General features: G+C 41.5%; 1 long non-coding RNA gene across 1 annotated transcript; it reads right to left on the bottom strand.

Moving 5' to 3' along the window:
* Positions 1 to 7067: 7067 nt before the first annotated feature.
* On the bottom strand, positions 7068 to 17964 carry Gm38527. The gene is made up of 4 exons (XR_388274.3): positions 17853 to 17964; positions 14827 to 15092; positions 11506 to 11579; positions 7068 to 10264 (listed from the first exon to the last, which is right to left on the bottom strand). It is a non-coding gene; the product is annotated as a predicted gene, 38527 (long non-coding RNA).
* Positions 17965 to 21953: the final 3989 nt, after the last annotated feature.

A 21953-nucleotide genomic window follows, 5' to 3' on the forward strand; every position in this document is an offset into this window, starting at 1 on the left:
ATCAGTCTGGCGGTTCCTCAGAAAATGGACATAGTACTACTGGAGGATCCCGCAATACCTCTCCTGGGCATATATCCAGAAGATGTCCCAACTGGTAAGAAGGACACATGCTCCACTATGTTCATAGCAGCCTTGTTTATAATAGATAAAAGCTGGAAAGAACCCAGATGCCCCTCAAAAGAGCAATGGATACAGAAAATTTTGTACATTTACACAATGTAGTACTACTCAGCTATTAAAAAGAATGAATTTATGTAATTCCTAGGCAAATGGATGGACCTGGAGGGCATCATCTTCAGTGAGGTAAACCAATCCCAAAGGAACTCACACAATATGTACTCACTGATAAGTGGACATTAGCCCAGAAACTTAGGATACCCAAGATATAAGATACAATTTGCTAAACACATGAAACTCAAGAAGAACGAAGACCAAGGTGTGGACACTTTGCCCCTTCTTAGAAATGGGAACAAAACACCCATGGAAGGAGTTACAGAGACAAAATTTGGAGCTGTGACGAAAGGATGGACCATCTAGTGATTGCCATATCCAGGGATCCATCCCATAATCAGCTTCCAAATGCTGACACCATTGCATACACTAGCAAGATTTTGCTGAAAGGACCCACATATAGCTGTCTCTTGTGAGACTATGCCAGGGCCTAGCAAACACAGAAGTGGATGATCACAGTCAGCTATTGGATGGATCACAGGCCCCCCAATGGAGGAGGTAGAGAAAGTACCCAAGGAGCTAAAGGGAACTGCAACCCTATAGGTGGAACAACATTATGAACTAACCAGTACAATGGAGCTCTTGTCTCTAGCTGCATATGTATTAAAAGATGGCCTAGTTGGCCATCACTGGAAAGAGAGGTCTATTGGACTTGCAAACTTTATATGCCCAAGTACAGGGGAATGCCAGGGCCAAAAAGGGGAGTGGATGGGTAGGGGAGTGGGGGTGGGTATGTGGGACTTTTTGGATAGCATTGGAAATGTAAACGAGGAAAATACCTAATTAAAAAAAAATTTTTTTAAAGCTGCACTGTCTTGCATTCATATATAAAGAACTGGCAGGCAAACTTCGTAAAGTGAAGGTGATGATTTTGGTATTGATTTTAAAGAGAATAGATTGTTTAAAATTGGGTTTTGCTTTACAAAATTATGGATATATTGTAATATTGTAAAAGAAAATTAAAAAATATGGTTAAAATTGTCACTGTTCCATTGACTGCTGTTTTCAGTTTGATGCAAGCTCAGGATTTTTAATTCACCCATATATGTAATTATGATGATTATAAGACTTTATCTTATGAGAAAACTAATGCAGCTCCCTGAAGCCATCCAGCCATACAAAGCAAAGACAGACTTATCTGGATATATTCATCTTTGTGTAGAAATTGGACTCTCATACAATCAGTTTCTCTAAGGTTGCTGCCTTGCAGTGGACTACAGTATAAGCAATGCTTCCATACTAAGCTTATAAGGAATGTTTCAAGTATAAATCTTCTTAAGAAAGACTGTCCAAAAATTAGAGGCATAGACAGACAGTCGAATTGTTACTCTGGAATCTGTTCTCACAGCAGAAGAGATAACCTTTGGGCCAGGACTCTGGCAGTATGCTCAGATTAAAACATATTTACATCTGAGTTAATGCAAAGCTCAGTGCTGCCTCAGCAAGGCTTGTGTGCAGTTTCTTTTGTTCTACAAACACTACCTAGGGAAGTTTTGGGACGTCACCTCTCCTTGCCTCCCTGGAACTATTTTAAAGCCAAAACAACATTATTACAGATCTATGTAGATGTTGATCAAAATAAAGTTTAAACTTAAGATATATAAAATGTCAATGACAACTCCCTGAGGGATCCGGGAACCAAGATGGTGAAACTCAAGAAGAATGAAGACCAAAGTGTTTACATTTTGCCCCTTCTTAGATTTGGGAACAAAACACCCATGGAAGGAGTTACAGAGACAAAGTTTGGAACTAAGAAAATAGGATGGACCATCTAGAGACTGCCATACCTGGGAATCCATCCCATAGTCAACTTCCAAACGGTGACACCATTGCATACACCAGAAAGATTTTGCTGAAATGATCCTGATATAGGTGTTTCTTGTGAGGCTATGCTGGCACCTGGCAAACACAGAAGTGGATGCTCACATTCAGCTATTGGATGGAACACAGGGTCCTCAATGGAGGAGCTAGACAAAGTACCCAAGGAGCTAAAGTGTTCTGCAACCTAATTGGTGGAACAACAATATGAACTAACCCGGAGCTTGTGTCTCTAGCTGCATATGTATCAGAAGATTGCCTCGTTGGCCATCATTGGGAAGAGAGGTACCTTGTTCTTGCAAACTTTATATGCCTCAGTAAGGGGGAAATCCAGAGCCAAGAAGTGGGAATGGGTGGGTATGGGAGTGTGGTGGGGGGGGGGCGGTTAGAGGGACATTTGGGATAGCATTTGAAATGTAAATTTAAAAAAACTAATTAAAAAAAAATAAAAAAACAAAGAAATGTCAATGAGGCTCTAGAACATCTAAAGGCATTACAATCTGGCCTGCCTACTCCATATAGAGTAGAAGACGCTTCTGTAATCAATTGTTTCGATTGTAATCAATGGTAATAAAACATTAGCTGCTTATTTTAGTTATTGTTACTCAATGTGCCCACAGCAATTCTTTGGCAAAAGAGAACATTAAAGTAGAATCATCTTTGTTCATCTCCAAGTAAAGTTTTAATATCCTATTATGAAGCAGTTGTGGTGTTAATCAAGAATTGTAAGATAAAATAATGAAGATATTTTAAAAAGTCTTTTCAAAACTTAATGAGCTGTCTATTTCTTGTCTCAAGCAGCAATTAAATTGGTTATTGCAGAAAATTGATATTTGGTCTATTGCATAGGTAAAGTTGATAATCATTATACAAAAGATAAGTGGTTAAAAATTCCTTCTATGCATGCTTTTGTATTTCCTGTAAACTTATGCATGCATCCCATAAAGACTACATCTACTGTATTTATAAATAGCCCTTCTATGGGTGAGAAATATATGTGATTGGATAACAGGTTTATTCTTTTGAGTTTTCTCCTGCTTCAGCACAGATAATTGAATTGTGTGCTGTAGCCAGTGTTTTGATATCTTGAAAAAATCATGCAGGTGGAGACATTCATAAAGGATATTATAAAATAGTAGTAAATTTGAAAGATTTTTTTCCTATTCCTTTGCATCCTCAGGATTGTGAAAGATTTGCTTTCAATGTTCTTTGTATTAATTTTAAAGAGCCGATTGAAAGGGATCAATGGAGAGTTCTTTCTTAAGGCATGGTTATCAGTCCTACCTTATGTCGACAATTTGTGGCACAAACCATTTAGCCTGATAGACAGCAAGAACCAATAATATACATTATACATGGCATGGATGATATCTTATTAGCAGGGAAAGATTCTCAGGACTTGCTTCTATGTTATAGAAATTTACAACAGGCATTATCTGATAAAGGATTACAGATAGCCTCAGAAAAAGTGCAAAATCAAGATCCTTAAAATTTATTGGGTTTTAGGCTTACAAATCAAACTGTTTTTCTCAGAATATAATTATTTATAGAGACAATTTTAAAACTTTAAATGATTTTCAAAAGCTGTTAGCTGATATTACTTTGCTTCGTTCTTATTTAAAGCTTACTACAGGAGAATTGAAACCCTGATTTTATATTCTTAGGGGGAGTGCTGATCCTACCTCTCCTTGAGCTTCAACTTCAGAAGGGTTGTTGGCCGTACAACAAATAGAAAAAGCTACTAAAAATCAATTAGTTACTTATATAGATTATTCTTTGCCTTTATATTTGTTGATTTTTAATACAATTCATATACCTACAGGATCTTTTGAGGTCAATTGCTTCAGTCTGTGGAACTTGTCACACAGATCCTACTGGAGGTGGTATGGCACAAACACCATTCTTGCTCGAAAAAATCCTATTTATATTGGTCATATAAGAGCTCATTCTGATCTTCCTGCAGGCAATGATTGTATTGACAAAGCATTGATAGGAGAAGCTTTAGTTTCAGATCCTATTGTTTTTGCTAAATGTGATCACTATAAAATTCATTTTTCTACTCTTAACTTACTGCTCCTACATAAGATCGCTAGGGACCAAGCTAGAATGATTTTAAAGCAATGTCCTGACTGTCTCACATTGTCTCAAGTGCCTCGCTTAAGAGCTAATTCACGAGGCCTCATGCTCAATCATATTTGGCAAATAGATGTAACTCAATATTCAGAATTTGGATAATAAAAAAAAGAAAAGAAAAAAAATCCAGTCAATTAATCTGTTGAATGTATTGGTGTAGCCTTTAATACGAAACAGGGGAGGAGGTAGAGGATGGCACATCTCTACAAATGCTTCCACTATCAGCCTTTGGATGAAGACATAGAACTCTCACCTCTGCCTGTGCCATACCTGCCTGGATACTGCCAGGATCCAGCCCCAATTAAATGTTGTTTTATTGTTTGTGTGTATTTTTCCTTTTTTTGTTGTTCCTTCCTTCCCTTCCTTCTCTTCCCTCTTTCCCTTTCCTTCCCTTCCCTTGCTTCCCATCCTTCCCCTCATTCACTTCCCTTTCTTCCTTTCCTTTCCTTTCCTTTCCTTACCTTTCCTTCTTTCCTCCTTCCCTTCCTTCCTTCTCTTCCCTACTTCCTTCCCTCTTTTCCTCCCTTCCCTTCCTTCCCTTCCCTCCTCCCTTCATTTCCTTCACTCCCTCTTTCTGTTCCTCCTTCCCTAAATCACTTCCATCCCTCCTCCCCTCTCTCCTTCCATTCCTCCTTCCTTCCCTCCCTCCTCCCCTCTATCCTTGCCTTTCTCCTTCCCTTCCTCCCCTCCCTTCCCCTCCCTCCTTCCATTCTTTCTTCCTTCCCTCCCTCCTTCCCTTCCCCTCTTTTGTCCCCTCCCTCCTTCCATTTTTCCTTCCCTTTCCTCCTCCCCACCTTCCTTCCCTCCATCCTTCCCTTCCCTCCTTCTCTTCCCCTCCTTCACCCCCCTTGTTCCCCCCTTTTCCTCTTTCCCTCCCTTCCCATCTTTCCTTTCCTCTTTCCTTCTTCCTTCCCTCCCTCCCTTCCCTCCCTACTTCCTTTCCCTTCCCTCCCTTCCCTTCCTTCCTTCCTTTCTTTCCTTCCTTTCTTTCCTTCTTTCTGGAGACAGAGTTTCTCTCTATAGCCCTGGCTGTCCTATAACTCATCCTCTAGACCAGGCTGGCCTCAAACTCAGAAATCTGCCTGCCTCTGCCTCCTGAGTGCTGGCATTAAAGGCGTGTGCAACCACTGAATGTGGGTTTTGTAAGTCTTCCCTTGGTCATGGTGTCTGTTCTCAGCTGTAAGACCCTAACTAAGACATATAATGAGTCCTAGGTCAGCCAGTGCTGCAGAGTGAGGCCTTATCTAAAACAAAACAAAACAAAACACAAATAGAAATAATAAAATAAATAAATTAAGCAACCAGATCATATCTTTTCTTTCTCTAGATGATACTCAGAGATTGCAGTAGTTCACCCATGAGACTTCAACTCTGGACACTGAGGCTGTTTCCCTACCAAGTGTTAGTTGTGAACCACAGGGGCTCTACAGCTGAGTTATGTCTCCTGCTTTTAAAAAAGTTGTTTTCAAAGGCTGCAGATTTTTAGCACTCTTGCTTGTTACAGTTGAGTCACAGCCCTGAACTTTCAGTGGTAGATAAAGGCACTGAGAAGTCCTTCTTATAGACATAAAAGCCCAAGTCTTCCCAATTAAAAAGTTAATCTGGACTCCCCCACCCCCTGCATCCCTAGATTTCCTAGAAAGGAAAGCAGGAACTGGGGCAGAAGGGTGCAAGGCTACTGGTGTTTGTAAGTGTTAATAGACTGCCTTCTCTGGTAACCTACCCCAAGCTACACTGTCACTTCTTTTTTCCTTGTTGTTGTTTGGTTGGTTTGTTTTCTCTACATAACCCATTTTCCTTCCTAGACTTGGCTGTCCTGAACCAGGCTGTCCTTGAACTCAGTGATTTGCCTGTCTTGCTGGGATTAAAGCTGTGAGCTACCATCCAGAGGGAAGCTCCCTGCTGAGGTCAGACTGGGGTCTCATCCAGTTTCCCCTATGAACATGCAAATGGTAGGCCTGGTCTTTCTTTTGTTTTTTTTTTTTTCTTTTTTTAAAGATTTATTTATTTATTATATGTAAGTACACTGTAGCTGTCTTCAGACACTCCAGAAGAGGGTGTCAGATTCTGGAGAATCTAAATCCCTCTTCTTGTCTGCATATGATGTATATAAACTCAGCCTCACATATACTCATAAAAAAAATTGAAAGATGGGGCTACAGAAAGGACTAAATAATTAAGAACATTGTATGCTCTTCCAGAGAACCTGGGCTCAATTACCAGCACATATATGGTGGCCCATCTCCAGTTCCAGGGGATCAAATACTCTGTTCTAGCTTCTGTGGGCACAATATACACATGCAAAACACCCTTACACTAAAAATAAGATAGATCATTGAGAGAGAGGAGAGAGAGGGGATGAGAGAGAGTGGAGGTAATCATACCTCCTGACAAGTTTGAAGACCGGAGCTTCATCACTCACACAAATAAATAAATGCAAAATATTTTTTAATTAGGTATTTTTCTCATTTACATTTTCAATGCTATCCCAAAAGTCCCCCATACACTCCCCCCCCCCCAGCCTCCCTATCCACCCACTCCCACTTTTTGGCACGGGCGTTCCCCTGACCTGGGGCATATAAAGTTTGCAAGTCCAATGGGCTTCTCTTTCCAGTGATGGCCGACTAGGCCATCTTTTGATACATATGCAGCTAGAGTCAAGAGCTCCAGGGTACTGGTTAGTTCATAATGTTGTTCCACCTCTAGGGTTGCAGATTCCTTTAGCTCCTTGAGTATTTTCTCTAGTTCCTCCATTGGGGGTCCTGTGATCCATCAAAATATTTTTTAAATAAACTCTGCCATTTACTTTTTAAAATACCAAGAAAAGTTCTATGAGCAACAGTTATATTTACTGTATCTAAAGGACAGTAATGGGCATATTCTTTAAATAGAAAAAGGTCTGTTAGTCTTAAAAATGGAAGAGACAAACTAAGTATTTCTTCATACAAAAGCATACATTGAACATTTAAAACTAGATGAGTCTATAATATGGCACGGTGGTGAAGATTGGTCCAACCTGTGTAAAATCAGACTTGAACCCCTGCATGTGTGGGTGGGGAGCAGGGAGGTGACAACCGGGTCCTTCCTATGCTGGTTCTTTTGTGCCTCTTCCTTCCACAATTGGGAATGTTTGCAATTACATAATGAGGCAGCTCAGCACAGCTGTTAGATTGGAAATAGGACTCAAGAATAGGATACACCTGAAGACCGACAGCTATTGCTGTGTGTTCTGGACACTTCAATGGAAGTGTCTGGTATTCTGTGTGCAGTGTGATAGGTCTCCTTCTGGAGGCATAGGCAAGAACCAGATTCCTGGCACTCTGACAGAAAAGGACCTAGGAGAAACCCCGAGGGTGGCTATGGATAGAACATTGGCCATGCCTGCTTTGGCGCAGATTGGTACCCCTGGCTTTGTTGGAACCCTGATCAGGATCACAAACTTAACCCTACTGTCCCACATTTTGAGCTCTAGCAGGAGTCCCTTAACTGACTTGTTTGCCCCCATGGCCACCCTAAGCCAGCTCCCAGACCCTGTGCTACCTGGGCTCAGACCTGAGAGGCTATGTCTGTTAACAACAAAGTCAGGGCACCAGAGTCACATGAGACATCTCTTACATTTAGATTAGGTTCGATTTTGGGGAAACAAAGGACAACAGAGACATCTGTTCAGGCAAACATACAGTTTAGTAAGCAAATACTGATCAGATGCACAAAGACCTGGTGCAGGTATGGACCTAGGTTGGACCATGCTCCTCCAGTGCCAGCCATGGCTGTGCCTGTCTGCATTGCATTTCTATGATATGTGAACAGAGCAAGTGGTAGCCAAGGTCTGGCTCTGGAGACGCTTACCCAGTGGTCAGGGGGCAGGGACTAGAGGTTCCACTTTCAGGTGGGAATAGGAGAAGGAGAATGAGCAGGCACTTCAGCTTTAATGTATGTATCTCAGGGTCTTGGGTGTCTGTCTGCTGTGTGGAGGTGAAACTTCTTGTTTTAGAAGCTGCCCTCAATCTGAAATGGCTTTATTTACTTTGCCAGTTCAATACCTTCAAGTCACAGTTAGTAAACTTCTAAGCTAGAGAACAGTTGCCCAGCCAGCTCAGTAGGTAGAGTATGAGACTTTTAATCTCAGGGTGGTGGGTTCGAGCCCCATGTTGGGGGAGATGTTATTTTAGTTGGGTCTCAACTGGAGACAATGCTTGCACTTCAAGTAGTGCCCCATTGTTGGGGTTCTGCATTCGGTATCTCTGACATTAGGTCAGAATTGGAGGCACTTGAGCAGTTTGTGGGTCTTTTGCTCTGCCTGAAGCAGCACTGGGTGTACTAGATTACAGTGGGTGGAAGTGTTACAGAGTCTATTCTATTTTTGACATTCTGGATAAAGTGGGACAGTGGGTAGTCTTGCATCACCCTTTTCAGGTAGATCTGAAATTCAATTCTTCCTGTGTTTATTGAATTCAACCACAGAACTCCACTATATCCCTCTTAGAAAGAATAGCTGTAGCTTCTCTTTAAGGCTTGTTGGTCTAGGGGTATGATTCTCACTTAAGGTCTGAGAAGTCCTGGGTTCAAAGCTTGGACGAGTCCTCTTCTTTTGCCGATCAAACTGTGAGAATTAGAAGTCAACCTTGGCTACTTAGAAGATAAGACTAAACAAATGAAAATGGAAATATGTAAGTACTCAAAGTGGCTTTTTTTGTTTTTTGTTTTTTGTTTTGTTTTTGTTTTTGTTTGTTTTTTGTCATTGGTTTATTTGGACCTTGTTTTCTGTTTGAGGCAGGGTCTAGCTCATTTAGCTCAGGCTGGTCCTGACAAAGTCAAGGATAGCTGCATTCCTGATCTTCATGCCTTCACTTCTTCTGTCCTGGAAATATATGCATGTGTATTAATCCAGTGTTCAGGTTGGAGCCCAGGGTTAGGCAAGCAATTAGCTGAGCTACAGCATCAGCTCATAACTCGAAATGTCCATCAAGAATGGCTGGCATTATTCAAACTAACCTGATGGATAAAAATAATGGAAAATATTGGAATTAAAAAAAAATCAATCCAGCTGCCCTGGCAAAGCAGGGAGCATTGAAGCAGGCATCTGAGATCCACCAGCTTCTAGTCAGCTTTTTAGTGTGTTTGAGATACGCTGAGCTACATGAGAAGAAACACAATTAGAGAAAACAGGGTTGTGAGACAATCTGCAAGACATCTGGCTTGCTAATAAATACCGGTTTGAAGATTGCCAGTAGCCCTTAAGTGCAAATCTGATTACAAATCACTGGCCTTTAATGATTACTAGTTTGCTTGGGTCCAACCCAACAGGAACAGAAAAGTAGTCAAGAGCCTGTGACCTCCTTGCTTTTGCTGGACTAGCATTTTTCAGGTCCCCTGGGGCACAGACCCAAGAAAGGGGAGCCGCGCCTTAAACTGGCTAGGATCTCTGGTTTATGAATCTGCATTGGAGCTTCCATTTTTTCCATGCTCTCCATAAAAATGCAAAGGATTTTTAAATTTAAAAAGTCCAGGCACTTCGGATAGGAAACATACTCCAAGAACCACAGTCAGCCCTCAGTCCCCTGTAGAGTCCTGACTGAGCCTGTGTCTCCCAGCTCAATGTATTGAAATCACAAGGTGGATTCCTGTGCAGAGAATGAATAGATAGAGGGAATGAATAGTAGGAGGAAGGAGTCCCTCTAGTGTTCCCTGAGCTGGAAGGCAGGGTGGGGACTTATCGGAAACAGCCCCAGATTCTGCCGAATTTTCACGACTGGGTAAATTGCCAGCTACCATGAACTAAGAGAGAGACTCCACTAAGGAGTTGCTTCAGACATCTCTCCAGGGTGGGAGGGTTGATTCGAGCCCTGATGCCTCTGGTGCTCTGGTGTCTACACTGGGAGGATCCAGGCTGAATCTTCAAGGTCCTGAACAGTGGCCAGTCTTCCAAGGTGGCATTCAGATCTGCGACTACATAAGTGGGAGGCAGAGAAGGCTCTGATTTCAGCTATTCAGCCTTACAAGATCAGCTGAAGTTGTTCCATTCCTTTTTCAGTATTGGTCTGCCCCAGCGTCTCTCTCCACAGCACTTTCATGTGGTTAGCTAAGAGCCAAAAGTAACTGTTAGCTAAGAAGAGGCAAAAGTAGGTGTTAGCTGAAAGAAGAGGTTATTAATAAGGGAAGAACTAAATACATTTATTTTTTTTCCACTGCCCCCACACCCGAGGCCCCCTAGCCTGTTCCCAGGCTGGCTTTGAAATCTCCTTAACCTAGCTTCCGGAGTACCACCCTTACAGGAGTGACATCCATGTCACTTCAGTTTGTTTTATTAACAACCTCACAAAGGCACATTTAGTCTACTCTGGTCTAATTGGCTTTCAAAACCTGGGAGAGGTTTTGTTTTTTTTTTTTTAATAGAACGAGCCCTGATGCAGCAGCTCCTATCTGTGTGAAAGATTCTTAATTCCCTCAACTAGAGAGGGAGGCAGAAAACAGACTACAAGGTGGACGAGCAGAAAGGCCAAAGGAAGAGAGGTTGCTCCTCTGAAAGTGACTGTGAACTGAAAGGATGGTTGGGGACCTGGGAGGGTCCAGGGAGAATGATAATTTTAATGACTTAACAAGGTAATGGGTAATCTTCTGTTTGAATTTCCATTTAAGAATAATAGCCAATTCTGTGACTTCTAACATTCTTTCAGGGTGGGAAAAAGACTGCTGTTGGTCTATGATTTGGGGTCCAGCAAACTGGTCTGTGATTTAGTGAGCACTCTAACAGCACAAAACCCAGATTCTCTGAGTCCAAGGACAGTGATTGGTGGGAGAAGCTTCCTGGAGTAGGCACACAGAAACCACTGAGAGTGAAAGAGAGATGTCACCAGTGGACCGAAGCCAGGACAGCTCCTGAAAGTCTTTGAAATTTCATTTTATACTTTAAAACCATAAGGTGGGGTGGGCAAGCTAGTGAGTAAGTGCTGGTGTCAGTCAGCAGGCTGGGAAGGGCAACTGGCCTCAGCCGGATTTTTAGGCCGCTCTGGTTCAGGTAGCAAGTAAAGCTGTGCTCTGCAAATGGAGTGCAAGCAATTCTTTTGTAAACCACTAAGGAAATCAATAAATTGACACCAAATAATTGTTTTTCTAAAGCTAGTTTTACTTTGCTATACTCTGGGAAAGGGACTGGTCACTCACTGCATCTTTGAAAAAGTATGTGTTGTTTGTGACTCTCTTTTCTTTCCTTTGTCCTTCCATCATTTTATATTTCCTTCCACCTTCTCTTTACTCCCCTGTCCTTCCTTCCCTTGCAATGAAGAGTGCATAGTGGCTATTGGTAAGGGTTGGGGAAATTACCCATAAGAGAACTTCTGCAGGTGTTTGTCCTCTGGCTACAGTATCAGCTGGCTTGAAACAACAAAGTCATCAACCTGGAGGAGGAAGGGAGAAGAGGTAAAAGGCAGCAATAGAATCTAAGCAGGAGCCAACAGCCTCTGTTCTATTTTCTTAATCTATTCTCTTTTAGTCAGCATCTTGGCACACAGCTCAAGATGGACTTAATAACTCTCCCCCTCTCCCTGTCTCCTCCCATTTTGCCAGGCAGGCTTCAAATCCAATACACAGCCAAGGATGACCTCAACCCTTCCCCCCTTTAAAAATGTGTTAATCATTTTGTTTGTTTATGTTTCAAGTGTTATCCCCCTTTCTGCTCTCCCCTCCCTGAGGCCCCCCTTTGCCCCCTCCCCACCCAGCCACTCCCACCTAATCCCTCTAGTATCCCCCTTCTCTGGGGCATAAAACCTCCACAGGACCAAGTGCCACCCCTCCCACTGACGCCAAATGAGGTAGTTCTCTGCTACATAAGTATTGGGAGCCATGATCACACCCATGAATACTGTTAATGTGCTAATGTAGGATCTCTTCAACTTCTTTCTTTCTATTTTTCTTTCTTTCTTCCTTTCTTTCTTTCTTTCTTTCGTTCGTTCTTTCTTTCCTTTTAAAACTTTATTATTTATGGAAGGACAATGTAGCTTTTTTCAGACACTCCAGAATCAGATTTCATTACAGATGTTTGTGAGGCACAATGTGGTTGCTGGGATTTGAACACAGGACACTTCCACATTGCTGTTCATCTGTGAAGGAAGTCAGGACTAGAACTCAAGCAGGTCAGAAAGTAGGAGCTGATGCAGAGGCCATAGAGAGATGTTCTTTACTGGCTTGCTTGCCCTGGCTTGCTCAGCCTGATCTTCATGACTACCAGCCCAGAGATGGTCCCACCCAGAGGGGGTCTTTCCCCCTTGATCACTTATTGAGAAAATGCCTTACAGCTTGATCTCATGGAGGCATCTCCCCAACTGAAAATCTTTTCTCTGTGATAACTCCAGTCTGTGTCAAGTTGACACCCAAAGCCAGCCAGAACGCATCCCAAGGATCTTCTAGCTTTCATAGTCTCTGGTGAAAAGTCTGATGTAATTCTGATAGGTCTGCCTTTATATGTTCCTTGACCTTTTTCACTTACTGCTTTCAATATTCTTTGTTTTATACATTTGGTGACAGGAGGAATTTCTTTTCTGGTCCAAACTATTTGGAGTTCTGTAGGCTTCTTATATGTTTATGGGCATCTCTTTCTTTAGGTTAGGGAAGTTTTCTTCTATAATTTGGTTGAAGATATTTTCTGGCACTTTACGTTAGGAATCTTCACTCTCTTCTATAACTATTATCCTTAGGTTTGGTCTTCTCATTGTGTCCAGTATTTCCTGGATGTTTTGGATTAGGTTTTTTTTTTTTGCATTTTTCATTTTCTCTCACTGTTGTGTCAATGTTTTCTATGGTATATTCTGGACCTGAGATTCTCTCTTCTATCTCTTGTATTCTGTTGGTGATGCTTGCATCTATGACTCTTGATCTCTTTCCTAGGTTTTCTATCTCCAGGGTTGTCACCTTTGTGATTTCTTTCTTGTTTCTATTTCCAATTTTTAAATCCTGGATGGTTTTGTTCAATTCCTTCACCTGTTTGATTGTTTTTTCTTTTTTTGTTTTTGTTTTTTTTTAAGTAAATCTTTAAGGGATTTTTGTGTTTCCTCTTTAAGGGCTTCTATCTGTGTGCTGGGGTATCCAGGGTTTTCTGTGGTGGCATAACTGGGTTCTGATGATTCCAAGTAGCCTTAGTCTCCTTTCCTTATGTTCTTGCCCCTGCCTCTTGGCATCTTGTTATCTCTGATGTTAGCTGGTCTTGCTGTCTCTGACTGTGGCTTCTTTCTCCTGTAAGCTATTTCCCAGTGGGATTTAAGTGTGGGGAGATGTGGCACAGGTTCATCTTCTGGTGGAGATGGGAGCCAGAAGGATCCTGTCCCAGACTGCTCCTCAGTTCCTGTGTATTGAGGGCTCTGGGTGGGTCCTTAGGGTCAGAAGTGGTGATCTTACCTGTGCTCCCAGGTGTAGAACTCCTGGGAGACCAGCTCTCCCCATTAGGATTTGAGTATAGAAAGCTGTGGCACTGGTTCAGCTCTGGGTGCAGAGGTAAACCAGAAGAATCCTGTTCCTGGCTGTTCCTTGGTTGCTGTGTCCTGATGGCTTTGGGCGGGTCCCTCTTGGGACAGGAAATTGAGTAGAAGTGGTGGTCTCACCTGTGCTCACAGGTATGTCAGCACTCTTAGAGGACCAGCTCTCTCTGATGGAATTTGGGTATAGAGAGCTGAAGTGCAGGTTCAACTCTAGGCACGGGTAGAATCCAGAAGAATCCTCTCAGGCTGCTCCTTGGTTCCTGTGTGCTTCTTACCTTTCATTTCTCTTTACTTTATTCCATGCTTGAATAATCGGATAGGCTTTCCCCTGCATCTAACCTCCCACCAGAATACCTTCCTGCACTCTAACCACAGACCAGTCCAAGGACTCTCAATCATTTGGGGACCACCCAGCTCCCCCTCTCTCCCTGCCCTCTCATCCCTTCAGCCCCAGAGCTGACCAAGCCACCCTCAAGGACCCCATTTTGTTCTCAGCTCTTCCATGGTGTCCAGTGGTGTCTGGGATGCCCAAGATTGAGAACCTGTTACCTAGGCCTGCCCCTTGTCCACTCACAGAAAGCTTGGATTCTGTGGCTTCCCACAAACAAATACCCACCTCGGGCCAAGTAAAAAGTGTGAGGCAGTCTCCCTCTTCTGCCCACCCAGAGCACCAGAATGCTGGGGGAACGTGGGTTTTCTCCCTTTCCCTTTATTCCCCCCATGCCCCGTGCCCAAAAGGTCACCATAGCAATGTGCTAAGATGGCCAAAAATAACTTCACATAAACAGTTTCTATTCAACATCATTCTGTACTTTCCTCTTGCCATATAACATAGATCTGTACAGCTCTAAAATTGTACCCTCCCAGGCTAACAGTGACAGCACATGTACATATTTTCTCTATCATGATGGTATGTTAACCAAGGTAAGGCATCCATCTTCCCCATTTTGGGCTCATGCAAAAACTTGAACCAAGCATTCTGGATGAGAGAGTAGGATACTGTGGCTATCCTGGGTTGTGTACCAAATGGATCCAAGGATCAAATTACAGTTTTTATCTTATGACTCTTCATCTCAATTGTGAATTTGATGAAATCTAGTATCATTTTGGAGATAAACATGCCTGAAAGAAATGATTTTTTTTTTCTATCAAAGACAGTTAACCCCAAAATTACCATAATTCCTGAATGTCCTTGTGGTGGTTTGAAGAAATTTGGCCCAGAGAGTAGCAACATTAGCAGGTATGCGGTCTTGTTGGAGTAGATGGACCCTTGTTTGAGGAAGTGTGTCAACATTGGTGGGATTTGAAACTCTCCTCCTAGCTACCGGTCTTCTTCTAGCAGCCTTCAGGTCAATAAGAATTCTCAGCTCCTCCAGCACTGTTGTGTCTGGCCAGTGGCTCACATGTCTGGGTTCTAGTCTGGAAAGGCATCTTGGAAACCTGGAAGAGAAGGGAGAGCTAGGCAGATGAGAGAAAGATGTAGCTAAGACAAAATTCTGATCAAAGCTCAATTTTACTATTTTCAACAATCAGTTATGAAACAGGGAAAGGGACCTGATTCCCACCAAATAATCCTGGGGTCCAGTTGCAGGGTGACCACGTGTATGGCTCCAGAACAGCAAGGCAGCAGGCTCCAGCAGTGGGCATGGCAGAATGATAGAGTGGCAGGCTCCACCCCGATGCAAACAGTGAAACCTGAGCAAACAGGTTTCAGGCTGAGGGTGTGGGGGAGGTTACATCTCCTCCCTGTTGTAAATAAAAAAATGAATGAATGAAAGGGCTGGCCTGAGGCATAATATTTATTTATGCCCTATAGTTCTTCCTAAATTTTAGGGCCTAACAAAGAAACCTGTCTCAGTGGGATTTCTTAACTTTTGTTATGGTAAACCATATCTGGATAAGAGTGTCCTTTCTGTCCTAGTAAACAACTAGCAGATTAGCCCTGAGCTGTAGGCTCTGACTTTATAATGCTAATTAATACTGAATAGGTAACTTCCTAGTTGAATTTTAAGTAGTCAGCTACAGGGTGTTGGAACCCTGGAGAAGGCTGACTGTACGAATTTGAAAGGCACTATATTATGAATAACACTGAAGGAGAGTAAGTGGATATTCCTCCTCATTCTTTGGTGACAGGAAGGGAACAGGGAGGAGAGGATGATGACCGGCTCCTTAGTACAAGGCCAATTGACTTTTTAGGGTGGGAGGCTGTGAAGGGCTTGCCCTTCTAACAGTACAGTCTCCAACCTCTCCCCCCCCTATTAATTAAGTTTAATAAGGCCACGCTTAACTGAGGTGATCAAATGATTTTTTTCATCCATAGATGAGTGGGCTTTAACCTTGGCTTGGGGGGAATTGACCTGATTCCTCCCATGGGTGCTGTCACGACCCACACTTGTGGCTCTTGGTATCATTTGGGGAGGGGAGGCAGAGCCTTAGAAAGATATTTTTGGTTGTAACTGTAACAAGATACGAACCTCCATCCAAACCTCGTATATCTCACAGGGAATCCAGAAATGGTCAAGCTGGACCTTCCCCTGCAGTAAATTTCTGCACCCAAGCAGTACCCATACTGTATTCGTATGATCACAAATCAGTATGCACAGTTCTGAGTTCACTAGAAGCAAACCCTTTATCATGCAAGAAAAAAAAAACGAACCTTTAAACCTATAATAACTTTACATGAAGTAGGAGAGTCAGATTGAAGTTCTACAGTCTGACTGACTCTTCAATAAACTTTGAATTAGAACTTTATTTAGAACAACATCTGGATAGATCTGCAAGACTGTTTGTTTAGCTAAAACAAAATTTCCCTGGAGGCAGGGAGAGGCAAGTTTCAAGAGCTTCCTCGGGAACTGTTGGTAAGACAAAAGAAAATCACACAAGTCCTGCTGAGGCTGCTCTGAGTTTGTATGGCTGTATGGCCACAGAGAGCTGTATTAGTGCTCTCATAAGATGATTACTCTTGTAATAATCTTAATTAACAATATATGGGTGAGTAGAAAATCTTAAATTTGTGATCAAACTGTAAGCTGCAGTCAATGGAACACTGGCAGTTTTAACCATAATTTTCGACTTTCTTTTGCAACGTTAGGATAATATCTACAACCTTGGGAAAGCAAAACCCAAGTTTAAAACAATTTATCATCTTTAAAATCAATATTAGAAGCATTACTATCATGTTATGAAGTTTGGCTGCCAATTTATACCTATGAATGCATGACAGTGCAACTTTTAATGTTTTATTAAAGGAACATTGTTTTAAAATCTTAACTTTAATTTTACTTTTTAGGATAGAAACCACATTAATTATTATCTTAACTAGAAATATCTTTAGAGACCCAGCCTCTTGGCCTGCCGTTTGCCACATGTTGGGAAGACATTAAACTTGAGTTATCAATTTTAAGACTAACCATCTATAGCAATGTAACAATTATTAATTTTAACCTATAACTTATGAGCTGATAGTGAAAACACGCAGAGCACATTGCCAATAAAAAAAGAACCAAATGAAGCAGTTACATTTAGACCAATCAGAAAATATTAATTTTTCTAGCTACAATCATGGAATAAAAAGCACTTTATCAATTGCCAAACAAATTAATCACGATTGTAGAGAACCCTCCAGGAAAAAAACATTTATCAGCTCTTTTACCCCGAAACTAAGAGGCTGTAGACTCTCCCATTTTTTTCTTATAATGAACCGTTTTTCCAGCAGGGGCCCTCCTGCCATGTGTCTGTTTCCTGGTTGAAGCACGTGGCAGCTCTCAGCTTTGCAGATAAATTTTTTTTTTGCCATCTTTATTATCCAACATAAAACATAGAACATTCATACAGATGGGACATGAACATAAATGAATTGAACACATGAACAGATTGGTGCACCAGACATTAGACAAGACACAAAAGGGGCAGAGTACTTCTGCTGTAAAGCCCAGAGAGAACAAAGCATAGCACTCCTGACATTTCTCTCTGCTTTTTGGGACATTTTCCTCCCGCATGATGCAGTTTTTTAACTGCGGCCATCCACCTGATAATTAATTTCCTTTTAATAAACCTTTTCTTTTCTCACGCCTAAAAATGTAGCTTCTGGGAGCTATGGCTAACCACATGTTATGTTCCTAGCTCCTGATATGCCTCACTGCTAAACCTAAGTGAATTAGCACTCAGGTTAAACGCTGTTTCAACTTAGCCCATACCGACCTTCTCTGCTATGAACTTCCTTTAATTATTCTCTTCTTCTATGGAACTCCAAAACAGCAGTGTTTTTTCCAAATGTCCTCTGCCATTTCTCAGTCCCATGTGGGTGCCAGATGTTGTGTCTGGCCAGTGGCTCACATGTCTGGGTTCTACTCTGGAAAGGCATCTTGGAAACCTGGAAGAGAAGGGAGAGCTAGGCAGATGAGAGAAAGATGTAGCTAAGACAAAATTCTGATCAAAGCTCAATTTTATTATTTCTGACACTCAGTTATGAAACAGGGGAAGGGACCCGATTCCTGCCAAATAATCCTGGGGTCCAGTTGCAGGGTGACAACATGTATGGTTCCAGAACAGCAAGGCGGCAGGCTCCAGCAGTGGGCATGGCAGAACGATAGAACGGCAGGCTCCACCCCGATGCAAACAGTGAAACCTGAGCAAAGAGGTTTCAGGCTGAGGGGGTGGGGTAGGTTACAAAGCATCATACCTGCCTGCATGATACCATGCTCCCACTGTGATGATAATGGACTGAACCTCTGAACCTCTGAACCTGGAAGCCAGCCCCAATTAAGAGTTGCCTTGGTCATGGAATCTCTTTACAACATCAGAAACCGTAACTAGACAGTCCCTCTTCTACTTTGTCCCAATCAGCTAACTGTATTAGAAAGTAAAGTTGAGCTTTAATTAATGGGAGAAGACACAATCACCAGCTACATCAGGCATAGAAGACAAAAGCTATCTTGGCTGAGTAAGCTGAATAGCTCTCTTAGAGTTTCATCATTGTAAAGAGACAATATGACCAAGGCAACTCTTATAAAGGACAGCATTTTGTCGGGGTTGGCTTTCAGTTTAAGAGGTTTAGTCTATTATCATTATAGTGGGAAGTATGGCAGTTTCCAGGCAAACATGGTGCAGGAAGAGCTGAGAATTCTACATCTTGATCCAAAGGCAGCAGCAGGAGAAGATTGGCATGTGATGATGAGGGTCTCTCTTCTGTCCTAGGAGGAGCTTAATCATAAGACAAAAAAAAAAAAGCCCCTGCCCATCATAACATACTTCCTTCAACAAGTCCACATGTACACCAACAATAATACACTTCCTAATAGAGACACTTGCCATGGGCCAAGCATGTTCAAACCACCACAGTAGCTCTATTTGTTAACTAGTGCACCCTTATTCCAAAAGAAAGAAAGAAAGAAAGAGAGAGAGAGAGAGAGAGAGAGAGAGAGAGAGAGAGAGAGAGAGAGAGAGAGAAAGGGAAGAAAGATAAGGAAAGAAAATAAAATTTGCTTTGCCAAGTTACTTTCTCTTTGTATTCCTTTATACAACATCAAGATTTATTGTTCCAATAGGCTTGCCACTCACACCTCAATTAACAATTGAGCACAAACATACTCATCTACATGCATGTTAGCTCACACACAGTGGTCAAGGCAAATATAATTTCTAGCAACTTAGCACCTAAAAATATATACATTTACACACATCCAGAGACAGACAGAGATACAGAGAGAGACAGAGAGACCAACAAACACATAATACATACAGGTTTGATGGCTTAAGCCAAACTCTTACATCAGGTTCAAAGCATTTCACATAAATACATATGTACAAATATTCACAGATGCACATCTATACATATACACATACTAATGACATAATGTAACAAAGTTCAAACAGACAGGTTCCAACTATTTCTCACAAAACACACACATACATATATACACCCAATTGTTGGAAGGAACAAGCTTCAGAATACAGCCAGACATCCTTACTCATATATATATACAGATGATGAATGGAACAACTCTCCAACACAAACTTACACGCAGTTTGCTTAGACAAACACACACATACATACATATTTATATATGTGTGTATATATATATATATATATATATATATATATATATATATATATATATCACAACAGGTTGGAAGGCACAAAGTTCCAACATGATACTACATGAAGTTTATACACATACATATAACACATAGTTGATGGGAGGAAAGTACATGTTCTAACCATTTAATTCTTTCTCCCATCACTTATGTCATCCAGAAAAACCTTACAGGAACTAAAATAATTTGTTTCAATTCTCTTCTCATGAATTACTATGAAAACAACAATATGTTTCCAATTACTTCACAAGAAAATATTACATAGTACTATCTCCAATTTTCTGAGGAGCCACCAAACTGATTTCCAGAAAGGTTGTACCAGATTGCAATCCCACATCTTTCTCCACATCCTCACCAGCATCTTCTGTCAGCTTAGTTTTTGATCTAAGCCATTCTAACTGGTGTGAGGTGGAATCTCAGGGTTGTTTTGATTTGCATTTCCCTGATGACTAAGGATGTTGAACATTTCTTTAGGTGTTTCTCAGCCATTCGAGTTTCCTCAGTATAGAATTCTCTAGCTCTGTTCCCCATTTTTTTAATAGGATTATTTGGTTCTCTGGAGTCTAACTTCTTGAGTTCTTTGTATATATTGGATATTATTCTTCTATTGGATGTAGAATTGGTAAAGAACTTTTCCCAGTCTGTTGGTCACCATTTTCTCCTATTGAGAGTATCATCTGCCTTATTGAAGCTTTGCAATTTTATGAGGTTTCATTTCTCGATACTTGATCATAGAGCATACGGCATTGGTGTCCTGTTCTTGATCATAGAGCATAAGCCACTGGTGTTCTGTGCCTATGTGTTACAGGCATTTCTCCACTTTTGAGCTACTTGGACTTAAGCTTTGTACAAGGAGATAAGAACGGATCAATTTGTATTCTCCTATATGTTTGTCGCCAGTTGAAACAGCACCATTTTTTGAAAATGTTATCTTTTTACTACTGGATGGATTTAGCTCCTGTGTCAAAGATCAAGTGATCATTGGTGTGTGGGTTCATTTGTTGGTCTTCACTTCTAACCATTGATCTACCTGTCTGTCACTCTACCAATACCATGGAGTTTTTATCACTATTGCTCTGAAGAATAGCTTGAGGTCAGGGATGGTGATTCCCCCTAGAAGTCCTTTTTGTTGAAAATAATTTTTGCTATCATGGGTTTTTTGCTCTTCCAAATGAACTTGGAAATTGCTCTTTCTAACTCTATGAAGAATTGAGTTGGAATTTTGATGGAGATTGCATTGAATCTGTAGATTGCTTTCAGCAAGATGGCCATTTTTACAATATTAATCTTGCAAACACAAGAGCAAGGGAGATCTTTCCATTTTCTGAGATCTTCTTCGATTGCTTTCTTCAGAGACGTGAAGTTCTTCTCATACAGATCTTTCACTTGATTGGTCAGAGTCACACCAAGATACTTTATATTATTTGTGACTATTGTGAGGGGTGTTGTTTCCTAAGTTTCTTTCTTTCTCAGTCCATTTATTCTTTGTGTAGAGAAAGACTACTGATTTGTTTGAGTTAATTTTATATCCAGTCACTTTGCAAAAGTTGTTTATCAGCTTTAGTTCTCTGGTGTGTTGGAAGCCAAAACTAAATTCTTTATAATAATCCAAGTGAACTACCATGTCTTAAGACATAAAGTTGGACCTCCTCCCCAAGCTAAGTCCAGACAAATGTCACCAACGGACTGTTTCAGAATTACCACAAGATGACTCCAGACCTGAGTGATGCAAACAGCAGATGTCATAACCACAAGATGTACTTTTAGATATCATACCTCTACTTGTAGTTACCAAAGAAATTTACCACTGCCCCCTCCCCTGCCTTTCTGGGTAAGGGTTGTTTCCCCTTTAATCTTTTTGTATAAAAACTGTAAGTTTTGCTGAACACAATGAGACCTTGACAAGATTCAGATTTGGCTCTGTGTGTTTCTGTGCTTGGTCTCCATTTCTCTCTCACCCCCCATTTGGTTTCAGGCGGAGTCCCCTCGAAACCCACAAATAACTGGACCTGCAGGATGGGTCATAGTGGCGCCCACACGTGGAGCTCAAGGTAGGAACACCCTCCGGACGACGATAAGATTAAGGTACTGCCAGCCAGGGTAGAGACTTCTGTAAACCGCATCACTATTGCAACTCAGGGAGTCTTGAGATAAGTCTAGATGCTACAAGGTCATCCCATTCGCCATGGGGAAAGTGCTTTCAAA

Source organism: Mus musculus, chromosome 19 (assembly GCF_000001635.26).
Source record: "Mus musculus strain C57BL/6J chromosome 19, GRCm38.p6 C57BL/6J".
In the NCBI taxonomy this organism is placed as follows: Eukaryota; Metazoa; Chordata; class Mammalia; order Rodentia; family Muridae; genus Mus; species Mus musculus.